The 18929-nt window shown below is 48.9% G+C and overlaps 1 protein-coding gene across 4 annotated transcripts in view; it reads right to left on the bottom strand.

Moving 5' to 3' along the window:
- Positions 1-2222, bottom strand: part of LOC144828267 (uncharacterized) — a 62738-nt gene extending 60516 nt beyond the window's left edge. For 3 of the 4 annotated variants that reach the window (XR_013610408.1, XM_078686344.1, XM_078686343.1), the window contains exons 1-2: positions 2084-2222; positions 1420-1635 (exon numbers count right to left, since the gene is read on the bottom strand). The gene's annotated coding sequence lies outside the window, so the exon portion shown is untranslated. Of the gene's footprint in view, positions 1-1419; positions 1724-2083 lie in introns of those variants that run through there. The other variant, XM_078686345.1, reaches the window with a different exon arrangement.
- Positions 2223-18929: the final 16707 nt, after the last annotated feature.

The following is an 18929-nucleotide window of genomic DNA, read 5'->3' as shown; positions in this document are numbered from 1 at the left end:
GAAGCATCCAGCAGGGCGCCCCTCAAGGCTCAGCCACACACCAGCCATGCAGAGGGGGGTCTGTAGGGGAGCACACACCCCGAAGCATCCAGCAGGACGCCCCTCAGAGCTCAGCCACACACCAGCCATGCAGAGGGGGGTCTGTAGGGGAGCACACACCCCGAAGCATCCAGCTGGACGCCCCTCAAGACTCAGCCACACACCAGCCATGCAGAGGGGGGTCTGTAGGGGAGCACACACCCCGAAGCATCCAGCAGGACGCCCCTCAGAGCTCAGCCACACACCAGCCATGCAGAGGGGGGTCTGTAGGGGAGCACACACCCCGAAGCATCCAGCAGGACGCCCCTCAAGGCTCAGCCACACACCAGCCATGCAGAGGGGGGTCTGTAGGGGAGCACACACCCCGAAGCATCCAGCAGGACATCCCTCAAGAGCTCAGCCACACACCAGCCATGCAGAGGGGGGTCTGTAGGGGAGCACACACCCGAAGCATCCAGCTGGACGCCCCTCAAGGCTCAGCCACACACCAGCCATGCAGAGGGGGGTCTGTAGGGGAGCACAGACCCCGAAGCATCCAGCAGGACGCCCCTCAAGGCTCAGCCACACACCAGCCATGCAGAGGGGGGTCTGTAGGGGAGCACAGACCCCGAAGCATCCAGCAGGACGCCCCTCAAGGCTCAGCCACACACCAGCCATGCAGAGGGGGGGGGAGTGAAGGGTCATCTACTGCTCAAATACAGAACATATTATGTCACTTATAAGGGTACCAGCAGCGGGTTAGCGTGTAGTTTCAACCCAAACACTAACGGCCAACAAGCATTGAAAATGCAAGAGGTCTCGCCTCTGATTACGTTAAGCCGTTCGCTTTGCTTTTGTTATTGTAAAGCAAAGCGAACGGCTTTAACTGAATGAACGGCGAGACCTCTTGCATTTTCAATGCTTGTTAATGATTTGCGGTCCATAAGTATCTGGAATGAGTCGGTCAGTCTAATTGCTGCCCCGCCCACCCTGGCTCAAGTCAGCAGGGGGGCACAGCAGCGACCCCCCCCGCAGGTTGGTCCTTGAAATAAAGCTGGGTGCGCGTCTCTCACAGTCAGTAAAGCTGGTATTTCATATCAAACATACAAGCATTGGCCGCTGCAAAGCAGGGATCAGAGCGCAGCACCGCAGCCACTGCTCTAACATGAAGCACGAGGCTGAGCTGCGGCAGACACCGGCTCAACTAAAGCCCTGTCAAGGCATCCCCTTCTCTAGATACCAGCACCCTCCCAGGAGAGGGCTTGGTAAGGTTCATAATCCCCTACGCCACACTCCCTGACACCCCACACCCCTCTCCCCCGCCACACAGAGACGGACGGACACACTGAGAGACAGAGTGACGCAGAGAGACCGCTGGAGTGACCCCCACCCCACCCTCACCTCTCCTGGGGGTCCTCGGGCGTCTCTCCCTCTCTCTCTCCTCTCCTCCTCTTCTCTGGGCCTCAGCTCTGCCCTTTGTCCCCTCCGGTTCTTTTCCTGTTTCGGTTTCGTTTCCTCCGGAGCTGCAGAGTTTCTCTTTCCTGGAGGCCTCAGGGGAGGGGGGGGGGGGGAGAGGTCTGCCGGAGGGAGCAGGGTGCGCCCTGGGCGGCGCCGAGACTGCGCCCGGGGTGGCCGCGGGTTCAGGAGGGGGGCAGAGGAGTGGGAAACCCTGTGTCTGCCAGAGGGAGCAGGATGGGTTCAAAGGTGCCCCCTGCCCTCTCTGCCCCGTGCCCTGTGTCTGCCGGAGGGAGCAGGGTGCGCCCTGGGCGGCGCCGAGACTGAGCCCGGGGCGGCGCGGGGTCAGGAGGGGGGCAGAGGAGTGGGAAACCCTGTGTCTGCCAGAGGGAGCAGGATGGGTTCAAAGGTGCCCCCTGCCCTCTCTGCCCCGTGCCCTGTGTCTGCCGGAGGGAGCAGGATGGGTTCAAAGGTGCCCCCTGCCCTCTCTGCTCCCTGCCCTGTGTCTGCCGGAGGGAGCAGGATGGGTTCAAAGGTGCCCCCTGCCCTCTCTGCTCCCTGCCCTGTGTCTGCCGGAGGGAGCAGGGTGCGCCCTGGGCGGCGCCGAGACTCAGCCCGGGGCGGCGCGGGGTCAGGAGGGGGGCAGAGCGGAGTGGGAAACCCTGTGTCTGCGAGGGAGCAGAGTGGGTTCAAAGGTGCCCCCTGCCCTCTCTGCCCTCTCTGCCCTCTCTGCCCCGTGCCCTGTGTCTGCCGGAGGGAGCAGGGAGCGCCCTGGGCGGCGCCTAGACTGAGCCCGGGGCGGCGCGGGGTCAGTCCAGACGGATCCTGAGTGACTTTATTACTTTCTTCTTGCTGCTGCTCTGTGCTTCGGCGCCGCCGGACCCACAGGGGGCGTCTTTCTGAGTTCATTACACTCAGCACCGTCGGTACTGAAAATAGATCGATATTTAATGCAGAAATCTGCGCTCAAAAACAAACAGACTTCTAGACTTTGAGCCATAATTCCGCCCCCCACCCCGCACAAGAAGTGAGGACAAAACCATCGCCTCCGGCTCAAGGGCCGCAGTAGACTCATGTGTTTAACAGGGGCTGAAAGGAAGAAGGGGGGGGCATACATGGCCGGCCACCTGACCCCTGCCCCCCCCCCCCCCGGCCTTGCAAGGTCTGTGCACGGCCGGGAGAATGAACAGACTTGATGAGGGAAGAACATAACTACAAATCCCAGAATGCAATTCAAAGTTGCGCTAAATAAAACCAGGAGCGGGTCTACGTGGTAACCCTCCCCCAAGTCTAAGTTTGCTTCTTATCAAGAACCAACTACACCCCAGAACAGAGTTCAAGAGCAACAACCAATCAACACAGAGCCTTGTAGTGTCCTGCCAGGACACAGTCTAGTTGTTTGCAGTGTAACCATACACTGTACACCCACCCACCACAGACGTCACTGGGTCAGGTGACGCTGCCAATAAAAGAGCCAGAGCGCACGTGCTCGTGGCCAGATCTACGATCCCCTAACTGGTGTCCTGTGTCATGCTTTACTCCACCATGTGGGCCTAGGGCCCCGACACTACAAGCCTCTATCTGTCCACACACTGCCCTCTCTGACCCCTACCCCTAATGTGTATACGAGGGCTCTGTATCTCTCTTTATTTATTTATTTATTTATTTATTTATGCACTTTTATATAGCGCGGACCTTACCCGAAGGTGTCAGAGCGCTTGTAGGAAGGTAGATCCCTGACTATGGTTGCCCCCAACTTTTTGCCTGGTGTTTTGCTGGTTTTCTGACTTAGTTGACCTGGGGCCCTGCTATTCAGGACCCCAGGCCTACTGCTCTCTCTGTAAAATGGATTCCATGTACCCTAGGTACATATCTAATTGGATACTGGGTCACCCTATCAGTCCCTGTACAGTGTACCTTGGGTACCCAGGGCATAGGTGTACCCAGGGCCTACCAGGGGCTGCAGCATGTATTATGCCACCCCTGGCTGGCCATCCAAATCTGACACAACTGGCTGCATGACAGCTGGGGCAAGGTGGTGTAATCACCCTTTGCTTTAGATATAGTATACCTGTATCTAACCCTAAAAATGCACACACAGATCTCCTATCAGTCACTCCTATGGCAGGCCTTGACAATCCTGAAGGCAGAGTGCTTGGAATCGTGTGAGATGGTGCTCTGGCATGAGCTGAGCCTGTCTGCAGCTTTCGGGATCCATCCCTTAGCCGTTTCCATGATATCGCATACCATATACTCTTAAGTGCATTATAATCCTCGCGGTTATATGCCAACTCTGGTATCGCTTTATCAAAACATGTCGAGTAAGGTGTCATACGAATTGGAATACTAACCCCTCGCCAATTCTGGCGACGGGGTTAGCATTCCACCCTTCTAGAGGGACACGACATGTATGTAACCCCTAAACCCGGTTAAAGTCAGACATAGCCTTAGCTCCACAAAATGGATGCTGCCACCGAGACACAAGTCTGCCCTCCTGCTGCTGGGAGTCCTCCCAGAGCAGGAGGCAAGGACAAAGGGTTTCCTGCCAGGGGCGGTGCCAGCACCGTCCCAGACAGGATTTTGTGTATCCTAGGTAGGCAGGGCTACAGAGGAAGGTGACTGCAAGTGGCACCCCGGTGCTCACTGTGCATAGGCTGGCTGAAACCAGTTCCAGGGGCACTCCAGACCCTGTGCTGGGGAAAAGCCCGCCAAGGAAGTGGGTGTAACCACCCCCCTCCTGGTCCCACCCATAGGGCAGGACTTAGTCGCGTGCCAGCCCCTTTTTACAGGATAAAGGTAGGAACTGGCCCCCTTCCAAATCAGATCATCTTTGGAATCAAGACACGACTTTCTACGAAAGGACATCAAGATTTCTTCTTCCTAAGATTTCTCCCTTGTGACTAAGGAGTAGTCACCCTGCATCCGCAGGCACCATCGCAAGAACACTGCGGTCTGCTGCAAGTCCTTCCTCCGGAATCCGACTGCCCAGCTCGACGAGAACCGGCTTCCCTGGCACCTCTGACCTCTACTCACCTCTACAGCCAAGCTGAGAACCGTGGGTGCGACGAGACCTCGAGGGACCGGCCATCTTCAAGACTGCACGACTTCTTTCCAGCACGACCGCCGAGGGATCCTCTGGTGAGTGCTTTGGGGTCCGAGAAGCCCCGACCCTGAGCAGCCCCAGCACCGAAGTTCAGCCCCCCAGCATCTCCACGATCGGCGTGGGGCCCTTCTGCTTTTTGCTGCTCACCGCGTTGTTTGGCTACTAGCCCGCTGGCTTGTGGCCTTCTTAACGACGCCCGACGACATCACTGTTGCTGGTCTGGTTGCTCCGGACTGGCCCTTGCTCCCTTCTAAGAGAGGAGCACCCCGGACCCTCCTGGTCCACTCCAGACGCCATTTTAGGTCCACCGCGTGGGCTTGAATTTGCCAAGACTTGTTGCCCCAATCCTGGGTCCAGCGACGTCGAGAGCATCATCCATCGTGGGACAGCTCGTACCTCCATCCTGGTCGCCGACAACGCCTCCTGGTCCGTGAGACTACAGAGCCCAGCGTCGCCCACTCACCTAGTCGAGGTGACTACCATCCGGTGCCCTTCTGGTGCCACCTGACTACTGGCTAGTAGTCACGAACTTGGTCCCCTCTGCTTTCAGGTGTCATCCATCTTCGATCCAGGCTTGGATCCCCTCGAACTCTCTTCACTGGTCGCCTGCCAGCAACTCCTTTCCTTCAGGCTCCTGGTTCGTCAACGGAGAATCCCGACGTCTTTTCAGACCTATGCAGCTGCAGCCCCTGGGCTAGGTAACTTCGGCATTTCGGTGCCTCAGCATAGCCTCACTATCCAAGGGTCCAGATCCACTTTCGTTTTTGACCTACCTAGTCGGGTTCGCCCGAGAACACTAACTTTGTGAATTCTAGTTTCCATAGGCTTTGTCCCGCATCCCGCGTGAGAGTGCACACTCTGCACCCGAGTTCCCTAGGCCTCCTGCTAGTAATCTAAAGGTTCAGTAGTCCAGCCCTAGCGATCCCAAAGCCTCTGAGAATCGTTACTTACCTGCTAGTAATTCGCATTCCACTTTTAGAGTATATGGTTTTTCGTGCCCCTCGGGCATTTGTGTAAATTGTGCGACTTTAAGTATTTTCGTAAGAGTTTTGTATTGTGCTTAGCTCCCTGACTCATAAAGAGTTCAGGGTAGACTTGTTAGAAATAAATACACTGTTTATTTTCCAAACACTTGTGTGGTGTCCTTTCACTGGGTGTTCAAGGGGTAATGTGATGGTAAAACAGCTGGCTTAACACGCCCTCTAGAGTCTTAGCCTTAGACTGCTCGTATCCATGCTACTAGGATAGCTGGTCTATAAGGTTGACTTACAACCAATCATCAATAAGGGTTGTTTGGGACTGATATATAGTGATCACTAGAATAGTGAACACTGCACATCAGGCCAACTTCTCAGAGCGCTTCACAGAAGGATCAATAAGATATACAGGAACAAAATACAAATGCAAACAATAAGTTACATGGATCAAAAGTGACACTAGTGAGCAACCAAAATACACGAGGTAGCAATCAGTGCATTACAGGAGAAAAAAGTGAAGAGGGTGCAGGTTACAAAGATGAACAAAATACAAGTAGAAGTATAATACTGCAATAGAAGGCAGACACTCCATCACAAGAACAAACGTTACGTAGGAAAAGGTGGCACTTGTGCAAGTATCTAAAACAAACAAATGTGTGAGGTAGCAAACAGTGTGTTACAAAACAAAAGTGACGTGTGCAAGTTCCAAAAGGGTACCATACACAGGTATTGGGATATTACTAAACATTTAAACTACCAGGACACCCTGGGGAGGAAGTACCATAACCCTGGCCAATAGCCTTTCCAGTAATGGGAGGTCTTCCTTCAGACGAAGGCAAGGGTGTGAGTTAGACTTGGAAGTGTCTTTGAAGGAGGAGAACTTTAAGGTTCCGTTTGAAGGCCTGGGAGGAGGCGGTGGTCCGGAGCTGCGGCGGGAGTGAGTTCCAGATTCTCACTGCGTTGCCTGAAAAGGATTGGGCCATCGATCTTTCCTTCTTGAAAGTGGGAGGTTCAAGCAGTAGATTTTCCACATTACGTGAAGGTCTAGAGCCTCCAGAGAGTTTCAGTTTCTTCGCCAGGTAGCGAGGAGAGGAGGAGTGCAAGGCTTTGTGGGTGATACAAGCGGTCTTGTAGATAGCTCTAGCCTCGATGGGAAGCCAGCGCAGGGCCGATAGCAGCGGTGTGATGTGGTCGCTTCTTTTGGCCCCATAGATGAAACAAGCTGCTGAGTGTAGGACCGATTTCAGGGGGGCAGGTGGGATTTGGGGAGGCCAGTAAGAAGAGAATTGCAGTAGTCTAGTCTGGAGAGGACCAGCGATTGCACCAGTGTTTTAAGGTCATGCTCAGGAAAAAAGCGACAAATTCCCCAAAGAAGTCGCAGTTGGTATCGGGCAGACTTTGCAATGGAATTGATGTGAGGGATTAGATTGAGATTCTTGTCGAGTAAGACACCAAGGGATTTTGCGCTTTCAACAATGATGGGCTTATTGTTGAGTAGATTCGTCTGATCCATCCAAGATTGAACCGGGGGAGGAGAGAGTGAGGAGGAGAGGAGGAGGAATTCTGTTTCGGAGGGATTCCGAATCAGTTGATGAGTTGACATCCAGTTTTGAATGGAGTCGAGAGTTGAGCTAAGGATAGTGAGATCGTGGGTGGAGGCAACTTTGAGGTAGATTTGAGTGTCATCTGCATAGAGGTGATAGTTGATCCCAGATTTACTTAGGAGATTTCCCAGGGGTTCTAGGTAGAGGTTGAACAGGGTCGGTGCAAGTATAGAGCCTTGAGGAACACCTTGACCTACCGCCAGAGGAGATGAGAGGCAGTTCGCTATTTTGATCATTTGTGATCTATCAGAGAGGAAGGAAGCAAACCATTTAAGCACAGTGCCCTCCATGCCCATTCTCTGTTGCAGAGTGTTGAGGAGAGTGTCGTGGTTGACATTGTCAAAGGCTGTGGAAAGGTCAAGGAGGATAAGGAGACAGGACCCCCCCGAGTCGAGTATCCTCAGCGCGTCATCAATCACTTGCAGTAGGGCTGTTTCAGTGCTGCAGTTTTGGATGAAGCCGAACTGACATTTGTCAAGAAGATCATTGTCCCTGATATAACGAGAGAGTTGTTTCGCTACACATCTTTCTGTTATCTTCGCAAGAAAGGGAAGGTTAGTGATGGGGCGGTAGTTATTGAGGTCATTCGCATCAGCAGAGGGTTTTTTAAGCAGAGGGGTGACCTGCCCGGTTTTGAAGGAGACAGGAAGGGAGCCTTGGCAGAGGGAGAGGTTGACCAGAGTGGTCCAATAGGACAGTGAATGGGAATAGAAGTCGATAGCAATGGCACTAGGGATGGGGTCAAGAGAGTGGTTGGAGGGCTTTGTTTCGAGGATGCATTTGAGGAGGGCATCTTCGGAGATGGGGTCAAAATTCTGCCAAACGGCTAAGGATTTGCGCTCCTCAGGAGGGGTAGGGTGAGCTACCTGAGCCACGAGGGATTTCACTTTTTCGTCAAAGAATAGAGAAAAATCCGTTGCTTTCTTGGAGGTTGGGGGAGAGTGGTTAGGAATCTTGATGAGATCGAATAGTTTTTTGGGTCTATTTTTGGCAGAGTCAAGGAGGGTTCTGAAGTGCGACGCTTTCCCAAGGAAGATGTTCTTATGGTATTTGGATCTTGCAGAACGAAGCGTGATTAAGTTATCGGTGGAGGGCTCTTGCCTCCATTGTTTCTCCAGGTATCTTAGCTGCTTCCTTTCTTCATAGAGGGATTTGTTGAACCACGGTGCTGAAGGAGTGGGCCTAACCTTTTTGCTTTTGAGTGGAGCGACGTTATTGATTTCGACTGCAAGGACTGTGAGGCATTGGGAGGTGAGTACGTCAACATCTAGGTTCGGGTCTAGCTTTGGAAGTGATAACAAGGATGATTCACAGAAGGAACCAATGTCAATATTTTTAACATCACGGAACCAAGAGGTAGCCCTCTTAGGTTGGCCAATAGTTATAGAGTGTGAAAGGTGAAGAGAGAATGGGATGAGGAGGTGGTCAGACCAGTCAACATGAATAGGGGTAGTGATAGAAAGCCTGCCTGCTTTGGAAATAACAAGGTCCAGGATTGAGCCCTTAGAGTGTGTTGACTGTGTGCAGTGTTGTATAAGATCGTTTGTAGAGAGGAAGGTGGCCAGCGAGCTCGCAGAGGAGTCTTGCGGTGAGCCCCAATGGAGATTGAAGTCCCCCACAAAGGTCTGATTGTCACTTTCCGAGTATTGGTCGCTGATGAAGTCAGTGAGTTCTTCCAAAAACGAAGGGTCGCTACCCGGTGGACGGTAAATGACATGGAATCTGAGGGGTGAGCGATGGTGCAATTGGAGCTCAAGAGAAAGGCCTTCGAAAGTGCGGAAAGAGCTGAAAGGAAGAGCCTTCAGTTGAAGGGAGTTTCTAAAGATGACTGCAACACCTCCCCCAACGTTGTCGGTTCTGTCTTTCTTGAGTATAGAATAGCCTGTGGGTAATAGGAGATCAAATATAGCGTGTGAGGTATCATTGAACCAGGTCTCTGTGAGGAAGAGCATGTCAACCTTGCGAAGGGTGATGGTATCGGAGATTTGAAGTTTATGCCTTACTGCTGATCTGCAATTGTGGAGCAGACAGCGCAGCTCTGTCAAGACTGTTTTGGTGATGGGGGTACTTGGGCTCTGCAGGGTGATTGGGATGTTGTACTTATACAGGGGTGCTCGGGAGGGTTTAGGTGGGTGCTTGGTTCTGACAGAGGAGATGGTCGGAATAGAGTAGACAATAGGGTAATCGGGAGGTGCAGGTTGAATAAGGGTGGCATTCGAAGGCTTGTGTGGGATAACCAAGTTTGCCGATGAGGGGTTGGGCTTAGTTATAGTGGGGTGAGGGGGCGAGGTGCAGCTCGTGGGATGGTGCGGGTTAACCACAGGAATGGGGGTGCATGGAAAGGAGGGAAACTTAGAGCTTAAAAGTGAGATGGCACTTACAAGCTGGGAAATCAAGGTGATCAGAGAGTCTAGCTTATTTTCTAGGGAGAGTAGGGTGAAGCACGGGTTGTTGGGTGGTTTTAGGGAGACAGGAGGGGGTGGCATTGGAGGGGGAGGGCAGGGAGGTGTGGTATATAAATAAATAATACCGGATCTATTTTTGTCTAGGCATAGCAATAACAGATAGCTCAATAAATAAGAGTCAAGATTCGAGGTAGTAGGAGTTTGCAGGTTTATTACAGCATAAAGGACAGGAACAGGACAACCTGCATAGGAATAGGATAGCAGAGCCCGGCAGCTGCCGGGGCTGGATCTGGGATGAGCGCGCTCTCTGGGGAAGGACTGGCGTAACATTTAATAACAATACATAAGCATATATAGTAAAACAGTTGCATTACAATACATACGATAGGCGGAGCAGTGGGTGTGGTCAATAGCAGTCGCGAAAGATAAGGGTGAAAGTAGGTGTAACAGAGGCGTATACATAGACATGTGATGCAAACGTAACAGAATATGTCATGAATGGGGCGGAAACATGGAGGGGGCTACCTAAGGAGCCGGGACCTCTGACCTAATGGTGCGCGCAAACTGGCAATGACGTGTTACTAGGAGAAGCTGGGGGCTACGAACTCTGTGTTAGGAGCAGAGACTGAAGTCTGGAGAGTCAGGGCGACATGTACCTAAGCAGTATCTAGTATCTGATGTTTAGAGAACATGTTGATATAAACTAAAAGTTATCGGGGTAAAGGCTAACAGACTCTAAGAATGTTGCATGCATTATTCTACATGTAGTGCGTGATGAAGAATATTAAATGACCATTAAATGCAGTATTTCTCTTACATGGAGACGTGAAGGCTAGACAATGACGGAAACTATTGATGCGATTCAGTAGCTTAGGAATGCAGAGAAGGAGGGCTGGACTGATGACTGGAATCATAACATACTCTTGGCAGACTCAGAGGCAGAGCCAGGCTGGACCGGGCACTGTGAGGCAGGAAGTAAGTGAAGGGTCGAGGATACAGGTGGGGGCTGTATCGCTCCTCAGCGAGGCTCAGGAGACAGGAGCTGAATCTAGTGTCCGGGCCCTTTTGAGGCCTAGAAACGGGGACTTTACAATGAAATAACGTGCACACTGAGAAACGTGGCAACGTAGCTTTACATAGGCCGGATATTCGTAGTAGTCACGAGAACTGGAAACTGGCATACTAGAGATGGACACAAATATAATTGCGTCTTTAATCGAACATGGGGAATACATATGCATATTAATCATGCACACATAACATATGATGGAGGACGCGTAGGGACACAGAACATGGCAAAATTTACTTTTCCACATTCCCTCCTTGTCACTACGTTTCCATCAGGAAACATCAATATTCATGATACCATCTATCATTTCATACAGTATCATTTGCTCGTCTCGAATTTTCTTGGAACGGGATTTAGAACGGGACTTGGGACTAGGAATACAAGAGGTAGCACAAATGCCGCAAATCGCAGGGCCACATTGTATACAGAGGCAGCAGCTGAATATGATCGCTACTGCAATACCTAGAAAGGACAAGACTTTCCATCCCCAAGCGGAAATTATGTTCCAGAACCAACCGGACCATGTCCAGGTGCCTGGGTCTTGGTGTAACAGATGGGCAATTTTATGGAGTCTGTTTATAGCTGAATAAACAGACGGTGCGTTATTTGGAATGAAAATGCAGCAACTAGATCCGATGACTCTACAGGCCCCGCCCCTATCGGCCAATATGACGTCAAGGACGAGACGATTCTGTAAAACGACAAATCTCATAGCAGATTGCTCTTCAGTTAAGTTACCTAGAGCAGAGGCAGTCTCATTGACTACTGCTTCAAGGGTTCTGGTTAACCTACGAATTAGCTTACTATTCTGGATAGGTCCTATAAAGAAGAAGAAACCTCTATTGAAATCTGTATACTGTTCTAGAGCAGTTTCAGTATAATCGACAATGGGGGACTCCCTTCTATGTCTAATGTGTACTAGATGTGTGTTTCTGTGATAATCAGATGGGGCTAGGAAAACAGGTGGCAGTAGGAAGGCAATGTAACAGGTTCCCTCCCAATCGAGGGGCAGACGAACATATGCGGTCTGACCACAAATAAAATAAGAATGACGTGAAGCTTTGAAAATGGATTTCCCACTGTCACTATACTTGACAATAGTAGTGCAATCACTATGTCCTACATGTACGGAACCATTATTTCGGACACATAATTCGCCTTGAACTGGTAGTACTGAAATAGCAGGTAAGTCTGGAGTGGAATCAGACTGAACATTCAGGACCATGAAATTCGAAGAATAATTACCTAAATTGTAAACTTCGTTTTCTAGATCTAACCCTGTTCTGTGGGGAAGACCTTGCTTGTCTGGGAAACATGTACTGTTAAGAAAAGACATATCTGTTGAAGATGACGTTAACGTGGACCATGCTCCACACGAACCATTATGTGAAAATGGATAAGGAAAGAGTGGCAGAACTCCCTTCGGTGTCTGGAAAGGGGGGAGTCGACCACACACCCAACAATTAGTGGCATTGCTGGTCTGGTGTGAATAATGTAACATGCGGATAAAAGAATTGTTACGCATAGCGAGGCGGTAAGAGAGTTCATGAGGAGGCAGATCACTAAACGTGTGCTCTACTGTAACATTAGAGGACTTATTTACATGAGAAACTGGAAAATACAGATAAAATGCATAACTGGTGCAGGAAATCATAATACTGAGAAATAATATGAAACATAGAAAAACGATACATCGGATTGAGTTTTGACTAACTCTCTCACTATGGGGGTCTATTTTATACATGTCAGAAACCGGTCTAACCGTTTCACCTAGGGGAGGACTTAGACAATCAAACTGGCTGACTTATTTTACTAGACCTTAATTTCTTCTTATACTCCTGTTGCGGAGTTGTCTCTAACAGGGAGGGTGCAGTATCAGTGTCTTTTGCGGGACAGTCCTTAAGAATAGTACTTTGGCAGTCCTTTAAATCCTCGGAAATGTTCTTTGAAACTGGTTTCAATCCATAAAACCTTTTGATATGCGAAAGATGCACCCAGCCTTTGCGTCCCTCCAACTTCACGGCTGTGCGGGTGGCCAGGAGGACCTGTCGGGGCTCCTTCCAGCGAGGCTCCAGTGGACTTGAGCGATCGAAATTTCGCACTAGGACCATGGATCCGGGAACGATTTCATGCGGTGCCACCTCGGTATTGTCTGGAAATGCGGCAGCAACCTGTGAACGACAAGAGTTGAGGGCAGACATCAAGGAAGCTAGGTAATCTGTCAGCATATTACTTGAAACATCGGTAATACTTCGGGGTCTAGGAGTACCCCACATGTTAGGGGGGCGGCCGAAAACGACCTCATACGGGGACAGACCTGATCTGGAATGTGCGACCATGCGCATATAGAACAGGGCAACTGGCAGAGCTATTAGCCAGTCCACACCTTTCTCTTGACAAACCTTTGCAATTCGAATTTTCAGGGTCTGATTATGTCTCTCTACGAGACCGGCTGCTTCAGGATGGCGTACACAATGGAACTTCCACTGGTACCCTAACAAAAGGGAAACGTGTTTCATGAGTTCAGATGAGAATGGCTGGCCGTTGTCAGAATATACGACTCTAGGGAGTCCATAACGGGGGAAGAACTCACGAACCAACTGCTTGGCAGTGGTCGCGGCCGTGTAGTCTGGAACTGGATATGCCTCCGTCCATCTGGACAAAGCGCATACAACTACAAGGACATACTTGAAACCTCGACATCGCTCCATCTGAATATAATCCATCTGGAGGACTTCAAAAGGGTGGTCAGGAGGTTGGAATCCACCTTGTTCCACCGGGACACTTTTACCTGGATTAAACTGGCAACATATCATACAGGTACGGACTTTCTGCTTGGCTGCAGCTCGTAAATGTTTGTTGAACCAAATATTCTGGATACTGTCTAACATAGCTTTTTCTCCTAAATGTGCTGGACTATGTGCGGTATTGATAATGACTTGAACCATGGAGTCGGGGAGAAACCATGTGGCTTTACCCTTCGTTAACCATCCTTGATCTGTCTGGACCCCTCCTTGTTCGGACCATTTCTTGATTTCATCGGGAGTAGCATGTAACTGGATATCTATGACATCTTGAGTAGGGTCCTTAACTGTCATACATGTAGTCGGATCTGGAGTGTGTGTCGGTGTCTTATTAACTGGCATGTCTGGTGTCTGAGCTGTAAGCTTGGCTGTGCGATCTGCTAGATCATTACCTTGAGAAATAGTGTCAGTAACTTTCGTATGTGCTTTGCACTTCATGATAGCAATGGATGTCGGTAAATGTATGGCATCTAACAGAGCCTGAATAAGGAGACCATGCTGAATCTTGGTTCCATGAGAAGTCATGAAACCTCTCTCCTGCCAGAGCACTCCGAAGTCGTGTACGACTCCAAATGCGTAACGTGAATCGGTGTAAACATTAACTTTCAGGTTCTTGGCGTGTATGCAGGCTTGAGTCAGAGCAACTAGCTCTGCTGCTTGAGCAGACAGGGTGTCAATACGGTGTGTTTTAATAACTTCAGTGTCAGTAGTCACTGCATACGCGGCTACTAGTTCTCCTGTACTTGTTCTCATACATGAACCATCCACATAAAGTGTCAGGTCGGGATCTGGTAATGGAATATCTGTCAGATCTTGTCTTGGCTTTGTCATGATGTTAACTACTTCCACACAGTCGTGTGTGGCAGAATTCGAAGTAACTGACGGTAACAGTGTTGCAGGATTTAAAACGTTGCAGCGTCTGATTTCTATGTGTGGCTGGAACAGTGTCAGTTCATAACCTGTTAAACGTGCAATTGTCAAGTGCTGAGTTTGTGTTCGGTTTAAAAGAACTTCCACGGAGTGTGGAACTTGTACTGTCAGGGAGTGTCCTAATACTATGGAATCACTTTGTCTGATAGCAAGTGCTGTGGCTGCAACTGACTTAAGGCACGCAGGCAGAGCCTGGGCTACAGGATCTAATGTGCTCAAAAAATAAGCACAGGGCTTGTATTGTCCTGCTTGATCTTGTGTGAGGACAGATAATGCTGTACCTTCACGTTCAGTGACGAAAAGTGTAAAAGACTTACTGTAGTTCGGTGTTGTTAGAACTGGAGCTTGGCATAGGGCTTTCTTTAACTCATTGAAACTAAGTGTATGTTCAGATGTCCAAGGGAGAACAGTCGATACGGCTGCCTCCTGTGTTGTTAACTGTATCAGTGGCTTGGCTAGAAATGCATACTGAGGAATCCATTGTCTGCAATAAGAAGTAAGGCCGATAAAAGCACGTACCTCCTTCTGGGTCCTTGGCTGAGGATGACTCGCTATTAACTGGATACGGTCGGGTGTCAACTGCCTACCCCTCTTGGACAGTAAGTGTCCTAAGTAGACCACTTGCTGGACACAGAATTGAAGCTTCGAAGGGGACACCTTGTGCCCCATCTCGGCTAGGAAATACAGGACTGTAAGTGAGGCTCGCTCGCAAGCACATTCAGAACGGGCTGTGATCAGTAGATCATCGACATACTGGAGCAGGGCAGTGTCAGTTGGCATGTGAATGTTGTCTAGTTGTCTCTTGAGTGCTTGACTGTAAATACTAGGACTTTCTGTGAAACCTTGAGGAGCGCGTGTGAACATATAGCTCCTTCCATTTAAACAAAATCCGAAAAGAAACTGGCTGTCTGGATGAATGGGGACACTGAAAAACGCATTCTTGAGGTCTATGACTGTAAAAAATGTGGCTTCGGAATCAATGGCTGTCAATAGGGAAGAGATATCTGGGACAACTGGATACTGGGGAATAATACATTTATTAAGTTCTCGAAGGTCAATCACTAATCGATATACTGGGGGTGCATTTGGATCAGTACGTTTCATGACAGGAATGATCGGAGAATTACATACATTGGAGTCAGTTTCTACAACTACTCCTTGAGCGATGAGCTCGTCAATAATTTTGGATAAGGCTGCTACAGCCTCAGGTGGCAATCTGTACTGCCTGATTCGTGGTAACACTACACCTGGCTTGAGAGTCAAACGATGGGGTGTGATTTGCATATAACCAACATCAGTTGGACCTTGCGCCCATAGATGCTGCGGAACATTGGACAATCTGGGATCAAAATCTCGTAATACATAGTGACCCTTGAAGTCGCGTAGGAACAATCGTATTCCCTCTGGGGAACAGCATATAACTGCACCTAACTCTTTCAGTGTCTTAATGCCTAATAGATTTTCTGGACATGACTTAGTAAGTAACAGATCAGTAGTGCGGGACAGTGGACCTACTTCTAGAGTAACTGGCTTTGATATTTCATTTACAATAGGTTTTCCTGAAAATCCAAGGGAAACATTTCTAGAGCCTGAGAGCGGAGCCCCTGGAACTTCGGCGTGACTTATAGTGGTCCTACTTGCCCCTGTATCAATCAGAAACTTTCTATCTTTCCCTAATACTTGACTATGAACATAGGGACCTTCTTGATCTACAGGTATCTCGATGAGAGGCAAGCCTACCTCCCTCTCCAGGCTGTTTCATGAATACGGTTGATACTCTGGATATTCTGACTGTGCATACTGGTACATCTGCTGTGTAACATGCTGTGTTGCAGCGATAGGCTGCGGTGCTGTAACTGTCTGTGGTGCATTCTGTGGCTGAGAAGTCTGTGTAACTTGTTCTTGTCTAGGCGGACGTGGTCTTTCTTTAGTCTTACCGGTAGCTATGTTGTGTTTCAGAACTGCACACTCGTTTATAAAATGACCTGGCTGTTTACAATAATTGCAGTTCCCTTTAACGGGAGCTGCAGGATGACTGGCTTGATTCGGACCCCTCTTCTGACTGTCTTGAGGAACAGATTGTGCAACTAGTACTTTCATTTTCGTGTCTTTCATACGTTTTCTCTCGTGATCTTGCTCTTCTCTGATTCTATTCTGGTGATATTGAAGCATCTGTAACATCTGGGATGGGGTATTAGCTTGCCAGGTACTTTCGACTTTCAAAACTCGGTTTTTAATTTGTGGACTTGAATTCTCGACTAATTTAGTAACAAAAAGATGAGGGTATGATTCGCTACTTGTCTTGAGGCCACTGTTTATGGTAAAACATTTCTCAAATCTGGAATAATAATCACTAATATCTTCATCTTGTTTCTGTTTACAGGCTGAGATTGCATCCCAGTCTTCTTTTCTAGTTGTCAATAACCTAGGCAAAACTTGTATTAATAATTCTGGTAATTCTTTACATTTATCTCCAAGACCGGTACCTGGTACTCGTGCCTTATCTTCGGCTTCTAGAACTGCCCAATCGATCTTTTTCTCTCCCACCTCCCATTCTTTTTCCTTGAGTTTCTCATATACCCCTGCGGGCAACAGGACCTTTAACATTTTAATAATATCTGGATACGTGTATTCTCCCATACGGAGCATGTCTTTTAATTCTCGGTGGAACCCTGCTGGATCTTTATCATGACAGGGAATTAACTTTTTCATCTCTAAGAGTTCCATCTTTGTAATCGGAGTGTAAACAAACACTCGTTGCATTTCACCACCCTCTGTCTTAACTGGATGCACTTCTCGTAACGGATTCTGTCTGTCTATGTAAAAGGGTTTACTTTCTGGAGGTGAGACATGAACAAAATGTGGGTTCAAAAACGTTCTGTATTTGTGGCGCTGTTCTAGAATGACACTAATTAAATCAGTACCTAAACCTTTCCTCTTATACTGGAGTAACTCATTCAGGACATCGTGTAACGGACCTGGATCAGAATGTTGACCCTCATACAATGTAATGAGGTGCTGGATCATATACATACCCACCAGTCGTTGCTCGGCTGGGGGCAATTTCAGAAACATTTGTGCCACTATTTCGTCTGGAAAAGTGGTAGAATCAGTAATCCATCGGACTGCTGATCGGACTAGTTCTTGTTCATGCATAGTACTTAACTCGCTATAACCGATTCGTGATTTCAGAATGTGATCGGTAGCTTGAAATACTTGTTCTAGAGAACCTTGTTCTGATGCTGGATGGTGAAAAACTGGCTTGTGTTCTAGGCGCAAATGGCGATCTGGAAATCTAGATTTTCCTACATATGCTATTCTGTCGGGATTCTCGTCCTCTACCTCTTCAGTATCAGAGTTACTTTCTTTCTCGCTTACTCGTGCTTCTTTGCGTTGTTCATGTATCCTTATTATTTCTTTACGAATCTTCTTATACATACTCTCTATACTACTGATAGTCTTATGCTTACCCTCGGCTATATTATCACTCCACCTTGTCAGGATTTTCATTTCGGCTCGATCTTTGGTCGGATAATCTTGTTCTCGTATTAAACAATTAATCAGAAACTTTAATAACATGAGCTGGATCTCAGCTTTCCTTTGAGACATGACTTCACTAATACTTTCTGGATCATCCCCTGTACGGATGAAACGATATATTCTGTCTAGATCTTCTTTCATATCTGGTAGGGTGACTAGATACTCGGTCACCTTTCTCACGCGTAATGAATATAAAACCATATTATCCTCGCCTGGGACTGGATCATAGCCACATTCGGTAAGGGCTTTTCTTATTTCTGCAACAGACTGATATCTGGGCGTACGCTGTGACGCTTGTGCATGTAATTCGGCTAACGTTAAACGCTTGTGTGGCGGCGGGGTTCCTGGAGGACCTCCCCCTGCGGCCCCTAAACTAGAGTCGTCTACTGATGCTCTTCGTCCTGGCAGAGTGGGAAATGGAAATGCAGGCTGGACTTGTATGGCGGGCTGGACCGGGGGTACCGTAACAGGTACTCCGGTGTCTGGAGGAGCGGGAAGTGCCTGATTTACAGGGACTGGCGGAGCAGGAACAGGATTTGCATATTCTGGGACTGTGTCGTCCAAATAGGACGAAATGAAAATATCAGCTGCGGTCGGTTTGTGACGTAGCTTGGTCGGAACTAATGGTGGCGGAAAATTACTGGATGCCTCCGGGGTTGCTTTTGGCAAGCCCTCGGCAAGAAGAGGATACATACCCTTGATGAGGGCATGCCTCTGTCTGTCTGACTGTTCTGTTTTAACTCGTTCACCTATCTCGATTAATTCCCTTTCTTGGGCTCGTTCTAAGGATTCTCTACTTAGTTCTGACTTTCTGATTTCTTTTTCGGTTCTTTTATGAGATTCTTTGCGCCATAACTCGATGGCATCTTTCTGTGACTGTCTGGCTTTCTTTTTCCATAATGCTTCTTCTACCCTCATGATGCACTCGGCATCCCATGTACCCGATACGGGCCATCTATACTTTTCTTCTAACTGTTTGGTATACTCTACCCATAAATCTAGATATAGTATGGCACTTATGCCA

Source organism: Lissotriton helveticus, chromosome 4_1 (genome assembly GCF_964261635.1).
Source record: "Lissotriton helveticus chromosome 4_1, aLisHel1.1, whole genome shotgun sequence".
NCBI classification, from domain to species: domain Eukaryota; kingdom Metazoa; phylum Chordata; class Amphibia; order Caudata; family Salamandridae; genus Lissotriton; species Lissotriton helveticus.
The sequence above is the reverse complement of the archived record's forward strand: the minus strand, read 5'-3'. Positions and strand labels throughout refer to the sequence as shown.